Raw genomic sequence first — 6,108 nt, 5'->3', positions numbered from 1 at the left:
GGCATGTGATGTGCGGTTGCGTTCATGGTTTTTCTTGAAAATCGTAATTTTCCAAGTCTCCCGCCCAAGCTCTTTTTTTATTTTTTTATTTTTATTTGTGATGCCAACAGTTCATCCATCCATCCAGTTTCTACCGCTTATTCCCTTTTATGGGGTCGCGGGGGGCGCTGGCGCCTATCTCAGCTACAATCGGGCGGAAGGCGGGGTACACCCTGAACAAGTCGCCACCTCATCGCAGGGCCAACGCAGATAGACAGACAACATTCACACTCACATACACACCATCCATCCATCCATTTTCTACCGCTTATTCCCTTTTGGGGCCGCGGGGGGCGCTGGCGCTGGCGCCTATCTTAGCTACAATCGGGCGGAAGGCGGGGTACACCCTGGATAAGTCGCCACCTCATCGCAGGGCCAACACAGATAGACAGACAACATTCACACCCACATTCACACACTAAGGACCATTTAGTGTTGCCAATCAACCTATCCCCAGGTGCATGTCTTTGGAAGTGGGAGGAAGCCGGAGTACCCGGAGGGAACCCACGCATTCACGGGGAGAACATGCAAACTCCACACAGAAAGATCCCGAGCCTGGATTTGAACCCAGGACTGCAGGACCTTCGTATTGTGAGGCAGACGCACTAACCCCTCTTCCACCGTGAAGCCGCCAACAGTTCATGATTTCTGCGAAATTTTATTTGCATTCGATGATTTTCAGCCCCTTCAACTATTGCCTGGTCAAAGTAAAAAAAAAAACACATTGGAAATCTTGTACAAACAAACAATTAAATCAATCATCCATCCATCCATTTCCTACCGCTTATTCCCTTTTGGGGTCGCGGGGGGCGCTGGCGCCTATCTCAGCTACAATCGGGCGGAAGGCGGGGTACACCCTGGACAAGTCGCCACCTCATCGCAGGGCCAACGCAGATAGACGGACAACATTCACACTCACATTCACACACTAGGGCCAATTTAGTGTTGCCAATCAACCTATCCCCAGGTGCATGTCTTTGGAAGTGGGAGGAAGCCGGAGTACCCGGAGGGAACCCACGCATTCACGGGGAGAACATGCAAACTCCACACAGAAAGATCCCGAGCCTGGATTTGAACCCAGGACTGCAGGAACTTCGTACTGTGAGGCAGACGCACTAACCCCTCTGCCACCGTGAAGCCGCCAACAGTTCATGATTTCTGCAAAATGTTATCTGCATTCGATGATTTTCAGCCCCTTCAACTATTGCCTGGTCAGAGTTTAAAAAAAAAACCACATTGGAAATCTTGTACAAACAAACAATTAAATCAATCATCCATCCATCCATTTCCTACCGCTTATTCCCTTTTGGGGTCGCGGGGGGCGCTGGCGCCCATCTCAGCTACAATCGGGCGGAAGGCGGGGTACACCCTGGACAAGTCGCCATCTCATCGCAGGGCCAACGCAGATAGACAGACAACATTCACACTCACATTCACACACTAGGGCCAATTTAGTGTTGCCAATCAACCTATCCCCAGGTGCATGTCTTTGGAAGTGGGAGGAAGCCGGAGTACCCGGAGGGAACCCACGCATTCACGGGGAGAACATGCAAACTCCACACAGAAAGATCCCGAGCCTAGATTTGAACCCAGGACTGCAGGAACTTCGTACTGTGAGGCAGACGCACTAACCCCTCTGCCACCGTGAAGCCGCCAACAGTTCATGATTTCTGCAAAATTTTATCTGCATTCGATGATTTTCAGCCCCTTCAACTATTGCCTGGTCAGAGTTTAAAAAAAAAAACACATTGGAAATCTTGTACAAACAAACAATTAAATCAATCATCCATCCATCCATTTCCTACCGCTTATTCCCTTTTGGGGTCGCGGGGGGCGCTGGCGCCTATCTCAGCTACAATCGGGCGGAAGGCGGGGTACACCCTGGACAAGTCGCCACCTCATCGCAGGGTCAACACAGATAGACAGACAACATTCACACTCACATTCACACACTAGGGCCAATTTAGTGTTGCCAATCAACCTATCCCCAGGTGCATGTCTTTGGAAGTGGGAGGAAGCCGGAGTACCCGGAGGGAACCCACGCATTCACGGGGAGAACATGCAAACTCCACACAGAAAGATCCCAAGCCTAGATTTGAACCCAGGACTGCAGGAACTTCGTACTGTGAGGCAGACGCACTAACCCCTCTGCCACCGTGAAGCCGCCAACAGTTCATGATTTCTGCAAAATGTTATCTGCATTCGATGATTTTCAGCCCCTTCAACTATTGCCTGGTCAGAGTTTAAAAAAAAAACCACATTGGAAATCTTGTACAAACAAACAATTAAATCAATCATCCATCCATCCATTTCCTACCGCTTATTCCCTTTTGGGGTCGCGGGGGGCGCTGGCGCCCATCTCAGCTACAATCGGGCGGAAGGCGGGGTACACCCTGGACAAGTCGCCATCTCATCGCAGGGCCAACGCAGATAGACAGACAACATTCACACTCACATTCACACACTAGGGCCAATTTAGTGTTGCCAATCAACCTATCCCCAGGTGCATGTCTTTGGAGGTGGGAGGAAGCCGGAGTACCCGGAGGGAACCCACGCATTCACGGGGAGAACATGCAAACTCCACACAGAAAGATCCCGAGCCTAGATTTGAACCCAGGACTGCAGGAACTTCGTACTGTGAGGCAGACGCACTAACCCCTCTGCCACCGTGAAGCCGCCAACAGTTCATGATTTCTGCAAAATTTTATCTGCATTCGATGATTTTCAGCCCCTTCAACTATTGCCTGGTCAGAGTTTAAAAAAAAAAACACATTGGAAATCTTGTACAAACAAACAATTAAATCAATCATCCATCCATCCATTTCCTACCGCTTATTCCCTTTTGGGGTCGCGGGGGGCGCTGGCGCCTATCTCAGCTACAATCGGGCGGAAGGCGGGGTACACCCTGGACAAGTCGCCACCTCATCGCAGGGTCAACACAGATAGACAGACAACATTCACACTCACATTCACACACTAGGGCCAATTTAGTGTTGCCAATCAACCTATCCCCAGGTGCATGTCTTTGGAAGTGGGAGGAAGCCGGAGTACCCGGAGGGAACCCACGCATTCACGGGGAGAACATGCAAACTCCACACAGAAAGATCCCAAGCCTAGATTTGAACCCAGGACTGCAGGAACTTCGTACTGTGAGGCAGACGCACTAACCCCTCTGCCACCGTGGAGCCCTCTTTTTATTTTTATTTATTTTATTTATTTTTTTTATTTGTGATGCCAACAGGTCATGATTTCTGCAAAATGTTATCTGCATTCGATGATTTTCAGCCCCTTTAACTATTGCCTGGTCAGAGTTTAAAAAAAAAACATATTGGAAATCCTGTACAAAAAAACAATTAAATCAATCAATCAATGATTATTTATATAGCCCTAAATCACTGGTGTCTAAAAGGGCTGCACAAACCACAACACAAACCACAACGACATCCTCGGTAGAGCCCACATAAGGGCAAGGAAAACTCACACCCAGTGGGACGTCGGTGACAATGATGACTATGAGAACCTTGGAGAGGACGAAAGCAATGGATGTCGAGCGGGTCTAACATGATACTGTGAAAGTTCAATCCATAATGGATCCAACACAACCGCGAGAGTCCAGTCCAAAGCGGATCCAACACAGCAGCGAGAGTCCCGTTCACAGCGGAGCCAGCAGGAAACCATCCCAAGCGGAGGCGGATCAGCAGCGCAGGGATGTCCCCAGCCGATACACAGGCAAGCAGTACATGGCCACCGGATCGGACTGGACCCCCTCCACAAGGGACAGTGGGACATTGGAGAAAAAGAAAAGAAACGGCAGATCAACTGGTCTAAAAAGGGAGTCTATTTAAAGGCTAGAGTATACAAATGAGTTTTAAGGTGAGACTATAATCAATGATTATTTATATAGCCCTAAATCACCAGTGTCTCAAAGGGCTGCACAAACCACAACGACATGATTGGTAGAGCCCACATAAGGGCAAGGAAAACTCACACCCAGTGGGACGTCGGTGACAATTTATTCAATTGATTGATATATTTTTTTTTCAAATATGCAAAAAAAAAACAACAACAACAAAAAACAGAACAAGAGCAAGCATGATCCAATACAGTGCTATAGCCTTAACAGCCATTATAACAGAATTAATACAATGGAGAATAAAAAATAAAAAAACAAGCATTGGACTTTTTTTTTTTTCCTTACATATTTGAAAAGGAGTGAGAAGAAGTATACACTTATTTAATCCCACCCCTTTTCTTTAAATCATAAATTACTCTGAGCTAGAACTACCTGTTCACTCTATGTACAAACTTAATGAACTTGTATATACATCAGTGATAAATATATACATACATATGCACACTACACACATACATAGCCACACCGTTACCACAAGTGCTCATGGAAATGGTATCGTGCCAACAAAACAGCAGTACCAGTGCCTCAATGGGCAGCCCCAAACTCTTTTGTAACACAAGAAACCCAATATCAAAGCCCTCTCTTCATCTCTGTACCTCTGGAATACCATGTACCTATACTTCTTTTTAAATTGGTTTATGTTTGGACATTGCTTTAACTCCACATTCAAACCATTCCATAGTTTCACTCCACAGATTGAAATACAAACATTTTTGATGGTCGTTCTACAACTAAGCATTTTGAAATTAAAATTTCCCCTTAATTTATAATCCAATGATGACTACGAGAAACCTTGGAGAGGACCCCATATGTGGGGAACCGAAAGCAATGGATGTCGAGCGGGTCTAACATGATACTGTGAAAGTTCAATCCATAGTGGATCCAACGCAACCGTGAGAGTCCAGTCCAAAGCGGATCCAACACAGCAGAGAGAGTCGTGTTCACAGTGGAGCCAGCAGGAAACCACCCTACAGGCCTACTGAAATTAGATTTTCTTATTTAAACGGGGATAGCAGGTCCATTCTATGTGTCATACTTGATCATTTCGCGATATTGCCATATTTTTGCTGAAAGGATTTAGTGGAGAACATCGACGATAAAGTTCGCAACTTTTGGTCGCTAATAAAAAAAGCCTTGCCTGTACCGGAAGTAGCAGACGATGTGCGCGTGACATCACGGATTGTAGGGCTCTGTCATGCCAAATTTCTTCCCCCCTACAAAAACTTTCCCCACCATAACTTCCGGGGCCATGATTAATACAGACGTTTTGTTAACGCTATATTATAAAAATATAACGCTACATTATAAAAAATACAGACGTTTTGTTAATGCTATATTATAAAAAATAAAAAAATTCATAAAAAATAAGAAAAACTATTTACAAACATGGGATGACGCATATAGTTTCGGGGTCACGTTTCCTCTTGTGTCATCCCATAGCTTGTGTTTGTAAATAGTTTTTTTCAACTGTTTTTTTTTTTTTTATAATATAGCGTTAACAAAACGTCTGCATTTTTATAATATAGCGTTATATCTTTATAATATAGCGTTAACAAAACGTCTGTATTAATCATGACCCTGGTAGTAAATTTGGGGGGTGGGGGGGAGAGAGAAAGAAATTTGGCGTTACAGCTCCGCACATCCTCACATTGTTTACAATCATGACCACCAGCAGCTAGAGCGATTCGGACTGAGAAAGCGACAATTTCCCCATTAATTTGAGCGAGGATGAAAGATTTGTGGATGAGGATAGTGAGACTGAAGGACGAGAAGAAAAAAGAAAAAAGAAAAAAAAAAGGCGAGGGCAGTGGGAGCGATTCATATGTTATTGGACACATTTACTAGGATAATTCTGGAAAATCCCTTACCTGCTTATTGTGTTACTAGTGTCGTAGTGATATTATAAAGTCATACCTGAAAGTCGGAGGGGTGTGGTGACCGCCAGTGTCTCTGATGGAAGCCATGGAGGAGCCAAGAAAGTCGCAGCTGCCTCTTTGACAGCTGCAGGTGGACGCAAGCTCCGCTTATGTCTCCGGTAAGAGCCGACTTATTACCACAATTTCCTCACCGAAACCTGCCGGTTGACATGTGGTAGAGAAACATGTTCGCTTGACCGCTCTGTTCCATATTAAAGCTTCACAGTAAAGAAATACCAG

This window comes from Nerophis ophidion, linkage group LG16 (assembly GCF_033978795.1).
Source record: "Nerophis ophidion isolate RoL-2023_Sa linkage group LG16, RoL_Noph_v1.0, whole genome shotgun sequence".
Lineage (NCBI taxonomy): Eukaryota > Metazoa > Chordata > Actinopteri > Syngnathiformes > Syngnathidae > Nerophis > Nerophis ophidion.
Note: the sequence above shows the minus strand (reverse complement) of the source record.